The sequence below is a fragment of the Bufo gargarizans genome, chromosome 11, assembly GCF_014858855.1.
Source record: "Bufo gargarizans isolate SCDJY-AF-19 chromosome 11, ASM1485885v1, whole genome shotgun sequence".
Taxonomy (NCBI): Eukaryota; Metazoa; Chordata; class Amphibia; order Anura; family Bufonidae; genus Bufo; species Bufo gargarizans.
The window spans coordinates 15,433,128-15,451,110 of record NC_058090.1 but is presented as its reverse complement, the minus strand read 5'-3'; positions in this window follow the sequence as shown (position 1 = coordinate 15,451,110).

Genomic DNA, 17,983 nt, shown 5'->3' with positions numbered 1-17,983 from the left:
ATCTGTTACGGAGCCTCCAACTGTGGGTGCTTCTTCTGCATGACCGTTGGGGCCCTGTTGTTGTAGGGGTCCGTCACTACGTCATAGACATGGCCCAGTCTACAACTATTTCTATCATATGCCCCCCTATGGGAGGCCAAAATTAATTTGTCATTAACCCCCTCTTGGATATGGCAGTAGGTTCCCTGTCAGAAGGACAGGGATATGGTGGTAGGTCCTATCTGAAGGGCAGGGATATGGCGGTAGTTCTCCTGTCTGAAGACTAGGGATATCACTTTAGATAAGGTCCCCTATCTGAAGGACAGGGATATGGTGGTAGGTCCTTAAGGCCAGGCATATTGCGGTAGGTCTCCTGTCTGAAGACTAGGAATATCTCAGTCGGTCCCCTTTCTGAAGGGCAGGAAAATGGTGGTTGGTCCCATCTGAAGGCCAGGGATATAGTGTTAGGTCTCCTGTATGAAGACTAGGGATATGTCGGTAGGTCTCCTGTCTGAAGGTCAGGTATATGGCAGTAGGTCTCCTGTATGAAGACTAGGGATATGGCGGTAGGTCTCTTTTTTGAAGGAAAACAGGTTATTAGGAAATCATATAATTGAACTTCTGATGCAACAGAGACAAAGAAGAGGAACAAGCAAAGTAAATACCGCACAAGCTAAGAACAGGATGTAGAACTCATCAGCGGAGTGATAACATCCATGGAGCTGGACTTGTACACCAGATACAGTGCTAATAATTAAAGGGATGACAGACACCGGCTTCATGTTGCAAAATAGACGATACTGTGATACATTGTAACTACAACCCCTATTCTAGTTGTCATTTTCCCCTGTGGTGCCATTCATATGTTATAGGGGTGTTCCAGTGTAAACATATATCTCCTATCCACTGGGGAGCTGACAGATGCCAGGACATAGGGTTCTGACTGATGGGATTCCTAGAATGGAGATGCCAACCCCCCGCCCCCCCCCCCCCCCCCGATCTACACCGCCCTAGTGAGGAGGTTTAAATGTAACAGTGGACGAGCATGTGCAGAACCACTGCATTCAAGGTCTATGAGCCTGAGAAAGCCAAGGATTCAGAATCCTGCCTGCAGAGGTCACTGGAGGGGGCGGCAGGGGGCGGCAGTACCCCATTTTACTGATCGTTGCAGGTCCCTGAGGTCAGTCCCTTACAATCTAATGATTAAGCTGTAATACCCCTTTAAAAGCTATAGACATCTTTGGGGCAATTTTTTTTATGAAATGGCTTAAATAAGTGTTTATGAGGTCAGGGGATCAGTGATAAGAGCTACACATGAGCCGTCAGATGATGGGATTCAAAGAAAACAGATTGTGACAGCTTGCAAACAGACTGATTTTTAACCCATGTAACTCAGAAATGGCTGAACATTTTTAATAAAGACTAATTAAAAAATAACTTTTAGCCCAAAATGAGTAAAATATAATTATAAAAAAAATGCCCTAAAAGGTGTACATAACCTTTAAGTAGGGTATCCTGAAGGGTATGGTGCTTTGTGTTGTCTAGAAATGTGGATGACCACGATTTCAGAGGACATTATATCAACTATACAACAGACTGCCTCTCCATTTGTCTTAGGCAGGTTTTAAAGTGAATGGTTTTACAAATTTTTTTTATTAATTAATAACTTAGATACTAAGATTCCTTATTTGATATCTGTTTTAATTTCCCGATTTTTTTATTCTATTTTCTGTACATGATGTACATATGGGGGCAGCCATCTTACCTGAGCTGCTGTTAACAGCATTCAGATATGTACTTTACAGCAGCTATGTGGACCCTAGCAACCTATAGACTGGAAACAACCCTTTGACTTCTATTGGAGAGTGTACTGGGCATGCTCTGTGACCTGTACAGAGGTCATTGTGCAGGGAGGGTAAACTGTGACATCACCTATTGTAAATAGTGGATCTTATGTTATCTATATATACTGTATATACACTGACGAGCAAAAGAGTAACAATGTTGTTACATGAGAAGAATCTGCAGAACTAATCATATGCTAAATAGTTGCAAGTCCAGTTTATGTATGAGATAGCCAAGATGATTGTCTATAAAATGATGGGAGTCTCACATTCGAAGCTGCAGTGGATGGTGAGATGTGGAGCCTGGAAGTCAAAAGTTCTAAACATTGTTACCCTTTTTGCTCGTCAGTGTATATAATTGTAGGCGTTAATTGTCATTGTAATCTTGTTTGTGATGATAATGAGATGGCTACTGAGAAGTGAGCGCTACCAGACACAAAGTGTCAGATTATTATGAGACTCGGTGGTCGCAGTAAAACTGCAGGATTTCAAGATTTTTTTTTAATACAGAGAGTGACATGGGGGGAAAAACTAAGACTAATATGATAACACGATGCTGGAAGATAACTTTTCTTTATAAGGGAGGATTGGAGCGAGCCCCCCCAAAAATATCCCACTGCTCATCTAATGTTCCACAGATAAGTACAGTTTGTGTGTGATTAACCCGAACCTGTGGTTGGCGGATGTGGAGGTTGTTCTAAGCTGCTGAAAGGTCAGAGGGTCCCCGACCAGAACAGACATTGATAACTAAACATAAAACTACTGGGAAATCTGACGCGTCACAGTGTAGGTGGGAATACTGAGAAATCTTCACCATGTGTGATCGGAACAATCCCCTCCCTGCTGTGTTCTGTATTTTCTACATATTGGGAGTATTATAGTAGTTATATTCTTGTACATAGGAGGCAGTATTATAGTAGTTATATTCTTGTACATAGGAGCAGTATTATAGTAGTTATATTCTTGTACATAGGAGCAGTATTATAGTAGTTATATTCTTTGTCAATTATCTTTTTATTGAAAAGAAGCAGACAGCATGTATAAAAGTGACCCGCATTAAGGGCAAAAATTCACATGCACATCAAAGTATAGCAACAAGGGGGATAGGCACATCCCACAGATAGGCACATACGTTCCATACAATACCGACATTATACTAAGACATCTGTTCTTGCTTGCCCTATCCGACACGCGCCCTTTGCATTAACATACATGTATATGAATGTCACTTAGTCTGCAGGGACATTTTATTTTTTAGGTGAACAGCAAGGCAACTGGCCTTACTAAACAAACCAATCATAAACTGGATCTCTAGGCACATCTTGGAAAAATATGGTAATACTGTCTTGGGGGTAAGACATAGCGACACACGGTATCAGGGTCAAAGACCTTTATTGAGCTGTCGCAGTAGATGTTAGACGGTAGCGCAACCAAGGATCCCACAATTTGGCATGTTGATCATGTGTTCTAGCCTCCCAACTAGCCAACTCTTCGAGACGTTGGATGTGGTCCACTTTATTTACCCATTGCATAAAAGTAGGCGGATCGGTACTAAGCCACCTCTGGGGGATTATTAGCCTCGCGGCCTGGATTAGCTGTGTGGCCAAGCTGCGTTTTGAGGGGGAAAGGTCTTTAGTGGGGAGCCACAGTAGGACCAACTCGGGAGACAAAGGCATCACCTTGTGTATAATCAAATTAATGGTTTTGGATACTGTATCCCAGAAAGGCTGAATCTTAGGGCATGACCAGAAAATATGTGAGAGCGTACCCTCCCCAGTCTTACATCTCCAGCAGCGGTCACTAGGGCTAAGACCTCTAAGGGAAAGCTGCTTAGGAGTCATGTACCACTGGGTAAGCACCTTAAAGGAATGTTCTTGAATCTTAACACACCTGGAAAAGCCATGCGAATGTGCGTATAGGCGAAGAACGTCTGTCTCCGAGAAGGTCCTACCTAACTCTGTTTCCCAGGTTCTCAAGAATGAAGGGACATCAGTAGAATTGGGTACATTCAAACCTAAATAAAATAGAGAGATCACTCTTTTATGCGGAGAGCTGGAGGTCAAAATTTTTTCAAACCAAGTCAGTTCTCGTTCATGAGCCAGGGTCCCTAGCAGGATCTTACCAACCGACTTAATGTCAGCCAGTCCCAAAAAATTGCAGGACCGCACAGCCAGACGCAGGGGGTGTTCAGCAGCCAATGTACTCAAGGCATCCTCCAAGAGCGTCTTAACAGTGAAACTCCTAAGGGCATTCCACGCTGAGGAAGTCCTCACCAACCTAGGTCTCGCAGCATAAGGGGCTAAATCTGCAGGCATGACTAGTGAGGGGTTACCCAGTAGTTTGCCGTCTTTGTTAAGTTGCTTAATCACCAGACTCGTTCCTTTAAGCAGCGTTTGGTTATGTAAGGATGCGGTGGGTAGACCCCACAGAGCGGCCCTCTGCGGTTGAGAAAGTTGGAGTATCTCCAGGTCAGTGCCCAGTGTAGAGTAATTAGGGACGTGGAGTTGCATCCACCGTCTAAGATGGATCGCCTGGTAATATAGCTGTACGTCTGGCAGAGCAAACCCACCCTGAGTCCTCCTCAAAATCAATCTGCTATGTGCTATCCTGGCTCCCCTCCCTCCCCACAGGTAAGTAGAAAACAACCTTCGCATCTGCGTAAAAAACGAAGAGGGAAGGAAGACAGGCAGCATCTGCATGACATAGAGTATCTTTGGTAGCACAAAGGCCTTCAGCAAATTCTTTCTCCCCATCCAGGAAGTGTATGGAATGCGAAGGGAGCCCAATAAGCACTGCACCTCAGCCAATAGGGGTGTATAATTCAGCCGAAAAATATTGCTCGGGTCAGCCGGGATCTTAACCCCCAAGTAGGTAATGTGGGAAGTCTGCCATATGAAGGGTGTCTTGGCCTTAAGGGAGGACACACTTTTTAGTGGGGCTGTAATATTCATGGCCTCCGACTTGGTGTAATTTACCTTATAGTTGGAGACCTTGCCGAACAATTCAAATAGAGATAGGAGATGCGGGAAGGCCTCGACCGGGTTAGAGACCATTACTAAAAGATCATCGGCGTACGCAACATTGGTATACTCAACTGTATCATTCCTGGCCCTGACACCTCGAATACCAGGATGATCTCTGATTGCTTGCAGGAGGGTCTCCATCACTAATATATACAGGGCGGGGGATAGTGGGCAGCCTTGACGGGTGCCATTATGTATAGGAAAGGAGGGTGATAAAGTGCCATTTACTCTAATTTTAGCACTCGGGTTGGTATATAAGGTCGTAACGGCCCTTTGAAATTGCTCGGGGATCCCAAACTTCTGCAATGCCATCCGCATGAACCTCCAGCTCACCCGGTCGAAGGCCTTCTCCGCATCAACACTCAGGAAAGTCAGAGGTGTACCTTGCTTTTTTGCCCACTGAATGGCCGTGACGACTCTGCAGGAGTTATGGTTCCCCTCTCTTCCTGGCACAAAGCCCGCCTGATCCTGGTGAATCAGTTTAGGGAGGAAGGAGCTGAGGCGAGAGGCCAAGATCTTAGCCCAGATCTTAACATCGACATTCAGGAGAGATATGGGCCTGTAACTCCCGCAGAGCGTGTGGTCCTTCCCAGGTTTAGGCAAGATAGTCACTGTAGCTTCTAAAGATTGGGTAGGGAGGCGTCCACCTGCAAGAAGAGAATTACACCAAGTCGTGAGTTGAGGGCTCAAAATACTAGTAAATTTCCTATAGTACCCCACCGGAAATCCGTCCGGACCCGGGCACTTCCCCATGGGCATTGATTTCAGAACTGTCCCTACTTCTTCCTCAGTGACTGGGGTAGTCAGTAAGGAACCTTCATCCCTGTCAAGGCGAGGCAAATTTAGGTGAGACAAGAAATCTTCTAATACAGAATCTGCAGTGAAATCTGAACGTTCAGTGTTATCATCTAGCCCGTATAGGTTTTGATAAAATTTTTGGAACTCCTTAGCTATATCCACCGTTCTATGTAAAGATTTACCCTCAGCGGATTTTATGCTAGGAATGTACATAGCGTCTTTCCTTTGCTTAACAAGAGCAGACATCAACTTCGAACCTCTGTCCCCATGAGAGTAAAACCGAAACTGCGCATATTGATACGCCTTAGCGTGGCAAACATTCAGATGGTCCTTCAGTTTCGCTCTCATGAGGAGGAGCTCTTGTTGAGCCTGTAAGGCTCTAGACCGTTTGTGGAGGCTTTCAATCTCAGTAATCCGTTTAAGCAGGGACTGCAGTGTTTGTTGTCGATCCCTTTTAAGCTTGCAACCCAGAGCAATAAATTCACCCCTCATAACAGATTTATGCGCTTCCCACACCGTAGTTAGAGGGACGTCTGGGGTTAAATTCTCCTCAAAGAACCACTTCAGCCTCTGTGACAATGCATCCACTACCTCCCTTCTATCCAGCAGCGTCTCATTAAGTCTCCATTGTTTACTATGAGAAGGCAGGCTAGCTATATGTATAACCACCGACACCGGAGCATGATCCGAAACCGTAATAGGATCGATCGATGCCTGCTCTACCATATCAATGCAGGGGCTCGAAATCAGGAGGTAATCCAACCTTTTATAAACATTATGGGGGGCTGAGAAAAAAGTGTAATCCCTGACTGAAGGATGTACTAAACGCCAGGCATCTGTCAGGTTAGCATCTGATATGCATGAGTTAATACGGCCCAGGGTTTTCTGCGTTTGCTGAGTGGAACCATCTGAGGTATCTATACTAGGGTTAAGGGGTACATTGAGATCCCCGCCAACAATACAGATGCCCTCAGCGAAGGCTTTGAAGATTCGTAAAGTCTGCACTATCCAAGCTTTCTGACCTCTGTTTGGGCTATAGAGACTCGCGAGGGTTACAGGTTGGGTGCCTATTGTCCCTTTAACAAAAACAAATCTGCCCTCTGCGTCTGACTGTGTGGCCGTCATTGTAAATGGGACACTTTTGGCAACAGCGATACCGACCCCTCTTTTGGCCTTAGTATAGGTGCTAAGGAACCAATTATTGAAGTATCCCTTCTGGAGAGAGGGAACATTCTCTGACCTGAAGTGCAGCTCCTGGAAAAAGCATATGCCCGTGCGAGATTTCTTTAATAAGCGTAGAACCTGCGATCTTTTTTGTGGGGTATTGAACCCCCTGACGTTAAAAGACGTGCACTTAATCTGAGACATCTCGCATGTACATATGAACCCCCCAGCAGCCACCTATTATCCTGTGCAACAGAGATCCATAACATAATAGAACTGACGCGTATCCATTATTCCGTGTATAACATAGGAACATGGCCACGTAACTGAACTTGTGGGGGATACATCTGACAACTCCCAAGAAGGAGCATACAGTCAGTATGCCGTCCACCCAGGTAATGCGCTGACACCAGGACTGCGCTAGTATACCCCTGATGTAAGACATGTGGGGGGGGATCTAAGATCAAATATCGATCCTAGCATCCAGCAGATCCTGCTAACCTGGTGCCGCACTGAAAAACATCAAGTAACCCAACCCAGTATGGATCCTAAACATTCTGGTAACATAACATGGGAAATATGTGCAGAGTGCAGGGGACCGGAGCAAGACATAGGCCTACTAAACAGATAACAAGCATGACTGCGTCAAATATCACACAAAATGGCCAAGTGATACTTGCTGGGCAGATAGTAGAAGTGTGGAGATGATTCTGTCCTCACTCAGCACCCACGGAGAGAAACTGGCAAGAAACCAGGGCGACCCCCTGAGACATAACGTTCAAGTGTCTCTGGAACCAGGCCCCATCTTCCTCTTCGGTATGGCTTTGGACCACCGTTGAACTCCTGGCAGATCCGGCAGCGGTATCCCGGTCTCCGCCGAAGGCAGCCACGAGGGTATGTCCATTGGAGTGGTCTGGAGTAACTCCCAGGCCGCCGCTAGATCCTTCGGGACCCGTATGGTGCACCTCCTGCCCCCGACCGCAAACGTAAGGCCGAAAGGGAACAGCCATTTATATGGCGTCTTGACATGTCGTAGGTGGTCTGTAAGGGGTCGGAGGACTCTCCTCTTATTCAGCGTCGTCGGCGCTAGGTCCTGGAACAGCAGGATCGTGGCCCCTTCATAGGTGAGTTCTTTTTGCTCCCTGGCCGCTTTCAGAAGGGCCGCCGTGTCTGTATATTTCAACAAGCCACATATAACATCCCTAGGATTTTCGTTATCCTTAGGCTTCGGCCTGAGCGATCGGTGTATGCGCTCAATTTCAATGTCCGATGCGTTTTCGGTGCCTAGAAGGGTGGCAAAGATGGCGGCGGCCGCTCCTGGTAGGTCCTCGTGTGGGATCAGTTCCGGTAGGCCGCGTAGCCTAATATTTTTCCGCCTGCTGCGGTTCTCTTGGTCCTCAATGAGGGAGAAAGCTGTGTCCAAGGAGTCCATACATGCCGCGGTGTTCTCACTTAGTGAGCGGGAGAAGGTGAGTATGGCTGCTTGATTGCCTTCCAATGTCTCCACGCGGTGTCCGATATGCTTGATGTCGGACTTGATCTCTTGGAGGTCCTGTAGCACAGGTGCTATAGCCGACGAGAGGGCTTGTTGAAGAAACTTCTTCGATATAGGCGCAATGCCTGAAAGCTGGGACTCATCATCGTGGCCTCCAGTAGCGCCATCAGCTTCTTGTGACCAGTCGTCTGGATCATGCGGCGCCATCTTGGGAGCTCCGCTCACCGCACCGGAGGGCTTCTTATTTAAGAACTTCTCCATGTCTGAGGCCCCTCGATCAGGTTTAGGAGATTCAGTTTTGTCTCTAGGGGTATATCTGCCGATTTTCACCATACTTGTTGGGCTTTTAAGCGAAATAAACCAGGTTGCAGGATTGCATGGAGAGGAGCAGCTCCTACATGCGTCTGCTCAGGTCAGCAGTCAGACTCCGCCCCCATAGTAGTTATATTCTTGTACATAGGAGCAGTATTATAGTAGTTATATTATTGTACATAGGGGCAGTATTATAGTAGTTATATTCTTGTACATAGGAGCAGTATTATAGTAGTTATATTCTTGTACATAGGAGCAGTATTATAGTAGTTATATTCTTGTACATAGGAGCAGTATTATAGTAGTTATATTCTTGTACATAGGAGCAGTATTATAGTAGTTATATTCTTGTACATAGGAGCAGTATTATAGCAGTTATATTCTTGTACATAGGAGCAGTATTATAGTAGTTATATTCTTGTACATAGGAGGCAGTATTATGGTTGTTATATTCTTGTACATAGGAGGCAGTATTATAGTAGTTATATTATTGTACATAGGAGGCAGTATTATAGTAGTTATATTCTTGTACATAAGAGCAGTATTATAGTAGTTATATTCTTGTACATAGGAGGCAGTATTACAGTAGTTATATTCTTGTACATAGGAGGCAGTATTATAGTAGTTATATTCTTGTACATAGGAGCAGTATTATAGTAGTTATATTCTTGTACATAGGAGCAGTATTATAGTAGTTATATTCTTGTACATAGGAGGCAGTATTATAGTAGTTATATTCCTGTACATAGGAGGCAGTATTATAGTAGTTATATTTTTGTACATAGGCAGTATTATAGTAGTTATATTCTTGTACATAGGAGGCAGTATTATGGTTGTTATATTCTTGTACATAGGAGGCAGTATTATAGTAGTTGCATTCTTGTACATAAGAGCAGTATTATAGTAGTTATATTCTTGTACATAGGAGGCAGTATTACAGTAGTTATATTCTTGTACATAGGAGGCAGTATTATAGTAGTTATATTCTTGTACATAGGAGCAGTATTATAGTAGTTATATTCTTGTACATAGGAGCAGTATTATAGTAGTTATATTCTTGTACATAGGAGCAGTATTATAGCAGTTATATTCTTGTACATAGGAGCAGTATTATAGTAGTTATATTCCTGTACATAGGAGGCAGTATTATAGTAGTTATATTTTTGTACATAGGCGCAGTATTATAGTAGTTATATTCTTGTACATAGGAGCAGTATTATAGTAGTTATATTCTTGTACATAGGAGCAGTATTATAGTAGTTATATTCTTGTACGTAGGAGGCAGTATTATGGTTGTTATATTCTTGTACATAGGAGGCAGTATTATAGTAGTTATATTATTGTACATAGGAGGCAGTATTATAGTAGTTATATTCTTGTACATAAGAGCAGTATTATAGTAGTTATATTCTTGTACATAGGAGGCAGTATTACAGTAGTTATATTCTTGTACATAGGAGGCAGTATTATAGTAGTTATATTCTTGTACATAGGAGCAGTATTATAGTAGTTATATTCTTGTACATAGGAGCAGTATTATAGTAGTTATATTCTTGTACATAGGAGGCAGTATTATAGTAGTTATATTCCTGTACATAGGAGGCAGTATTATAGTAGTTATATTTTTGTACATAGGCAGTATTATAGTAGTTATATTCTTGTACATAGGAGGCAGTATTATGGTTGTTATATTCTTGTACATAGGAGGCAGTATTATAGTAGTTGCATTCTTGTACATAAGAGCAGTATTATAGTAGTTATATTCTTGTACATAGGAGGCAGTATTACAGTAGTTATATTCTTGTACATAGGAGGCAGTATTATAGTAGTTGTGCTCGGATCGGCTCATTACGAGAGGGTCCCCTACCTAAGCCTATATTCCCCCCCCTACCTAGAAGCAGCAGAGTTATGCCGGAACTGCTTATCGAAGGGTAGCCTAAAGGGGGCCACACCAATGAGTCCTGAGAAGAAGGGAGGGCTTCTGGGTGGGTCGAAAGCATTCGAACCGACAAGTGGGGGCAGGAGAGCCAGGTTTAAATAATTAAAGCCCCGCCTCCCCTCACACAAACACGGCACTCTTTAATTGCCTACCACTTGTGCTCGGATCGGCTCATTACGAGAGGGTCCCCTACCTAAGCCTATATTCCCCCCCCTACCTAGAAGCAGCAGAGTTATGCCGGAACTGCTTATCGAAGGGTAGCCTAAAGGGGCCAAAAGAACCAGGCATAGGAGTTTTGAACGACTTTGATAACAGAAACTACAAAACCAAAACTCGGAAAGCCAGTGACATTTTGTATTAAGGATCCGGGATATAACGCATGGAACACGCGGAACTCCAACGACCCAACCGTTTGATTACATGTACTGGTACCTTATGCATGGACGCCGCAGCTGCTGCGCCCCTGTGGAAGGAATGTCCTGTGATCGAGAGAGGATCGACCCCTGAACCTGTTAACTAAACCCGAATGTGCTGAATACCTGCCAGGTATAGTTAACAGTGCTATAGGACAGGTTTAATTGAGAGTGGCAAAAAACCTGACGAAGCCCAATAGGTGAGTGATAGTCCCCCCGGCCAGCAGCCGGGTAGGTGTTCATATTTCTGAAACAGGCGCCAAGCTGTCTTGTAAGCCCTCAGGGTATTACTGGCCAAGGAATTGGCCATCAGTCTGTTAGCTATGGTGAGATGAGAGACTAGTCCCAGCGCAGCTGGGCCTGGTGAGGAATTGGCATTGGCAACCGATCTGCCCCATGACAAACCTGAAAGAAAAAGTGGAAACATTTTTTTTTTTTTTTATTTTTTTTTTTTTTTACAGAGAAGCCATGCGTGAGACTCTAATGGCAGAGTCATATGTGTAAACCTAAAACTGAGAAGCCATGCGCGATAGACTAATGGCGGAGCTATGCGCGAGAGACTAATGGCGGAGTCATATGTGTAAAACTAAAACGGAGAAGCCATGCGTGAGACTCTAATGGCAGAGTCATATGTGTAAACCTAAAACTGAGAAGCCATGCGCGAGAGACTCTAATGGTGGAGTCATATGTGTACACCTAAAACGGAGAAGCCATGCGTGAGAGACTCTAATGGTGGAGTCATATGTGTAAACCTAAAACTGAGAAGCCATGCGTGAGAGCCTCTAATGGTGGAGTCATATGTGTAAAACTAACACGGAGAAGCCATGCGTGAGAGACTCTAATAGCGGAGTCATATGTGTAACCTAAACGGAGAAGCCATGCGTGAGAGACTCTAATAGCGGAGTCATATGTGTAACCTAAAACGGAGAAGCCATGCGTGAGAGACTCTAATGGTGGAGTCATATGTGTAAACCTAAAACGGAGAAGCCATGCGTGAGAGACTCTAATGGCGGAGTCATATGTGTAACCTAAAACGGAGAAGCCATGCGTGAGAGACTCTAATGGCGGAGTCATATGTGTAAACCTAAAACGGAGAATCCATGCATGAGAGCCTCTTACGGCGGAGTCATATGTGTAAAACTAACACGGAGAAGCCATGCGTGAGAGCCTCTTACGGCGGAGTCATATGTGTAAACCTAAAACGGAGAAGCCATGCGTGAGAGACTCTAATAGAGGAGTCGTATGTGTAAACCTAAACGGAGAAGCCATGCGTGAGAGACTCTAATGGCGGAGTCATATGTGTAAACCTAAAACGGATAAGCCATGCGTGAGAGACTCTAATGGTGGAGTCATATGTGTGCACCTAAAACGGAGAAGCCATGCATGAGAGACTCTAATGGCGGAGTCATATGTGTAACCTAAACGGAGAAGCCATGCGTGAAAGACTCTAATGGCGGACTATATGTGTAAACCTAAAACGGAGAAGCCATGTGTGAGAGACTCTAATGGTGGAGTCACATGTGTACACCTAAAACAGAGAAGCCATGCGTGAAAGACTCTAATTGTGGATTTTTTTTTATTTTTTTTTAAACTATAAACCACTTACGCAGCTCCAGTATGGGCACAGCTCTGAGTACGAGCATGAAGAGCATGGTATAACGCAGGTCACCTGCACGGACTAACTAACATCCTGTGCCTAAATGACCCCCTTGGAACCTTCTGTACGGCCGGCAGCAGGAAGCCAGCCACCGCCTATGATCTGCTCCCCCTGACCGAGCCTGGTACTCCTTCCCCCGATCCCTGCCTACCTAACGGCACGGCGGCCCGTGCCAGACTTTATTGAAGATGAGGAGCGGGGAAACGGTGTCCTGCACCTTTACCCCCAGCCGCGTGGGGAGCTCACGCTGCTCCCTGGCAGAGTGCACCAGTGCGGGGGAGCCCCCTCAGCCAGGGCCGACCCACCGCCGGCTGGACACTCGTACCACGTGGGGAGCAGCGCCGCTCCCTGGCGATGTGCACCGGATCAGAGGGAGCCCTTCCTTTACCGTGAGCCCCGGCCCTCGCCGGTTTGAATCGTGTGCCGCGTGGGGAGCCACATAGCTCCCTGGCATTATGCGCCGGCGCGGGAGTGCCCCCCCTAGAGGCTGGTTATTGTAACTGGAACCCGCTGGGAGACTGAGGTCTGACCGGACCTACCTGTGACCGAGAAGGCTGACCCCCCAGGCCGTGGCTGACCCGCGTGCGTAGACGTGACGCAACTACCTGTAGATGCCCACCCAGTGCCTGTAATCAACGGGAGTGCGACCAAGTCTGTGGATGTGACCGACTGGCCCCTGTAGTCGTGAGGGGACCCTACCTCGGGAGTAGCGGTAACGGACCATCGCCTGTAGACGTGGTAGTATTACCTCACGAGTCTGTTGACATGAGACTAATGCCTGCAGTCGTGGCAGGCCTTTATAACGAGTCTGTAGTAGTGACAGACTAATGCCTGCAGTCGTGGCAGGGCTTTATAACGAGTCTGTAGTCGTAACGGATTTGTGCCTGCAGTCGTGGCAGGGCTTTAGAGCGGGTCTGTAGTCGTGACAGACTGATGCCTGCAGTCGTGGCAGGACTTTATAACGAGTCTGTAGTCGTGACAGACTGTTGCCTGCAGTCGTGGCAGGGCTTTATAACGGGTCTGTAGTCGTGACAGACTGATGCCTGCAGTCGTGGCAGGACTTTATAACGAGTCTGTAGTCGTGACAGACTGATGCCTGCAGTCGTGGCAGGGCTTTATAACGGGTCTGTAGTCGTGACAGACTGTTGCCTGCAGTCGTGGCAGGGCTTTAGAGCGGGTCTGTAGTCGTGACAGACTGATGCCTGCAGTCGTGGCAGGGCTTTATAAGGAGTCTGTAGTCGTGACAGACCTGGCAAAGCAACATTCCTATCTATACCATTTTTTTTTATTTTTTTTTCTCCCCCCCACCAAAGGCCACGACTGTAGGCGCCACCCTGTAAGAGATGCGCCAGAGGCCTGGCCATAATAGTCCACCATCCCCCGTCCCCCAAGCCTATGCAGGAGAAAAGGAGGGGGTTGGCCCACGCCTGCACCACCCCTGACTCACCTGGCGGCCATGACAGCCACAAACCCCACAGTATCTTAAGTTAGCCAACCACCTGTGGACCTGAATAAACAAGGACAGACATGTGAATGAGCGCACGGTGGCTGGGTGACCCTTCACTCCTGCCACCGCTCCTTTGCTGTCCACCGGATTATTGCGACTGCGCCCGAACCAACCCCCTGACTCGCCGTATGGGCTTGCGGGCGGCCCGGCTGCGTGCGCAAAGTGATGTGGTCAGCCCCCCTTTTTGGAGCCCTCTTTGTATTTGATCCTTAAAACATATCCCAAATATATAAAAAAAAAAATCATTTTTTTTTTTTTTTGTTTGTCCTGCCTTAGTACCTAGCCACTGTGCCTGAGCAAGGAGCCCTGTACCTGGACTGCAGTACCAGTATGGGCCTGTAGGTGTCGCCCTCTATCAAGCCAGGGCCTGCTGGAGTGCAGCAAGCCAGTGAGCTGCGCTGAGGAGCCGACGGCCGGCGTGACCGCTGCTCTGGGTATGTGAAGGACGTGTGACCCGTCGCTGCTGAGCCACAGATGAGGGGTGCCCGCCTGGGGGACGCTGCACGTGGGAGCGGGGGTGCTTGGCGCGGGGCCTGGAGCGGATCGGGGTGCCTGTATCGGGGTGCCTGGAGCGGGGTGCCGGAAGCGATCGGGAGTGCGGGCAGTTGCCAGCGCGGCTGGGGCCCGGCGGCACGCTCGGCAGCCCCCCATGTTATACATAGCGAGACGGGTGTGCAGCCACCCTGCCTACCTAATCACCGAAGCGACGAGCCCGACGCAGCCGACCACCCGATTCTCCAGTGACGCACGCACTTCTCTGGCACCAACCCACGAGCCGATTCGAAAGCATTCGAACCGACAAGTGGGGGCAGGAGAGCCAGGTTTAAATAATTAAAGCCCCGCCTCCCCTCACACAAACACGGCACTCTTTAATTGCCTACCACTTATATTCTTGTACATAGGAGCAGTATTATAGTAGTTATATTCTTGTACATAGGAGCAGTATTATAGTAGTTATATTCTTGTACATAGGAGCAGTATTATAGCAGTTATATTCTTGTACATAGGAGCAGTATTATAGTAGTTATATTCCTGTACATAGGAGGCAGTATTATAGTAGTTATATTTTTGTACATAGGCGCAGTATTATAGTAGTTATATTCTTGTACATAGGAGCAGTATTATAGTAGTTATATTCTTGTACATAGGAGCAGTATTATAGTAGTTATATTCTTGTACATAGGAGGCAGTATTATGGTTGTTATATTCTTGTACATAGGAGGCAGTATTATAGTAGTTATATTCTTGTACATAGGAGGCAGTATTATGGTTGTTATATTCTTGTACATAGGAGGCAGTATTATAGTAGTTATATTCTTGTACATAGGAGCGGTATTATAGTAGTTATATTCTGGTACATAGGAGCAGTATTATAGTAGTTATATTCTTGTACATAGGAGCAGTATTATAGTAGTTATATTCTTGTACATAGGAGGCAGTATTACAGTAGTTATATTCTTGTACATAGGAGGCAGTATTATAGTAGTTATATTCTTGTACATAGGAGCAGTATTATAGTAGTTATATTCTTGTACATAGGAGCAGTATTATAGTAGTTATATTCTTGTACATAGGAGCAGTATTACAGTAGTTATATTCTTGTACATAGGGGCAGTATTATAGTAGTTATATCCTTGTACATAGGAGGCAATTTTTATTAGTATAAACAAACATAACAATACATTCAATCTGAATGAACAGAAACAATGGTCATTTACCAGAAATCATACATATCCAACAGTATAAATAATAATAATGATGATAACTTTAACTTAACAATAGTCCATTGCTGTTAAAGGAGAATAAAGTAAATAAATCAGTAATAAACACAATTCCATTATGAGGATCAGTCCACATCCACCATATGTACCTTCCTCCATAACATCCTGTTTCTCTCCTTTTTCCTACATTCTAAGTTCTTTATCCACCTCAGCTCTGACAGGATCAGGGTCACCGCTCGCCTGTGATGGAACGGCTCGCTATGTACGGACACTTTCGTTCTAGTATGCCAGTGGTAGTATTTGATGACTGTAATAATCAGGTACATGGTCCCCCAGTCAATGTCAGGTATACTGGCTGGTACCCCATAGATAATATCAGGGTATGTAAGACGCCGCAGTCTGGGGATCTTTAACCTGGAGGATACTTCCTGCCATATTTTCTGCCCTTCCTCGCACTCGGATATAAAATGTGCCATTGTCTCCTCCTGTTGACATCCTAAGGGACACTTACGCTCTGAGACACTCAGATGTTTTAGATTCCCCTTAACATAAAGCTTTCCCTGCAAGGACAGCCAGGCTATGTCAAAAAATTTTGCAGGGAGCCTGACTCCATTAAGAAACCTCAGACTTTCTTTTAAGGTTACCGTTGTACAGTCTTTTAATGCGGGCTGTATATAAAAGAAAGTCCTACATATGGTCAGGTACAGCTCTTTCCTGGTCTTACTCTCAATACACCCTTTATCAATCCGCCAGTTTCTCAAGCACCGGAGACCATAGTTCAGGTACTGGGGGAGGAAGCCCCGAGTCAACCGACCCCTCTTGAGACTGCCGCCTCGCACCCAAGACTCTGCAAAAGGCAATATCCAGTCCCTGACACTGTTCACCCACAGGGAGCTGTTCTCTGAGTCCAGGTCACCAAAATTGACTTTTAGGAACAAGGAGTCAAAGAACACCCTTGGATTTAACATATCCAGCCCACCCTCTCTCCTCTGCAGGTAGGTGATCCCTCTTTTTACTGGGTTTAACCTGTTCCCCCAAAGAAGCTGGAAGAACAGGCTAAAGAGCCTAGCCGAGAAAGATTCTGGCAAAGGAAAAACGACAGAGATATACAAGAAGACAGGGACCAGGTAAGTCTTCAGCATTTTAACCCTTTCTCTATAGGTCAGCCTCCAGTTCTTCCATCGCTGAACCTTTGCATTTCCGGTTTCCAACTTCTCCTCCCAATTTATCCTGGCGTTATCGTCCCTCCCAAATTTAACCCCTAAGATCTTAATATAGGTGGAGGCTTTCGCAAATTGTGGCAGGTCAAAGTCTGGATCAGAATCCAGTGTCCAGAAAGCTTGACTCTTCTCAAGGTTGACCAGAGACCCTGAGGCCTCCGAGTAGCTTCTGATGGCTGCCGACAACATCTGCACCTCACGAGGCTCAGATATCACCACAGTCACATCATCCGCGTAGGCGACAACACTCAGAGGCAAGCAGTGGGGGACCGGCACCCCCTGAAAATCACACTCCTGCAGCGACCTCAGGAACGGGTCTAAGGCAAACACATACAGCAGTGGACTCAACGGGCAACCCTGTCTCACCCCTGCCGCAACCCTGAACGTGCCACCCTGCCAACCATTGACCAGAGGAAAGCTCTTCGCCTCTCTGTACAAGGTTTTCAGCCAATCAATAAATTGTCCCGGAATACCGTACTTTGACAAAGTGGCCCATAGATACTCGTGGTCTACTCTGTCGAAGGCTTTAGCCTGGTCAAGACCAACAACATATCTCCCACACCTCAGAGCTTTACATCTCTCAAACATCTCCCTTATCGAGATGACTGCTCCAGAGATGTTCCGCCCTTTCACTGTGCCGAACTGACAGCCTGCCAACAGTGCCCGGGACAAACAGACTAACCTAGAGAAAAGGATTTTTGCCAGAATTTTCCTGTCGACATTCAAGAGGGCAATCGGCCTCCAGTTCTTGATGTCACTAGGCTCCTTACCTTTAGAAAGCAGAATTAGCGATGACACCCTCATGGACGGAGGCATCAGGTGATTTTCTAGACAATTTTTATAGACGTCCACGAGGATTGGAGCCAAGTGGTCTCTGAAATTCTGCAGTAATACCGTCCGGACCTGGTGCC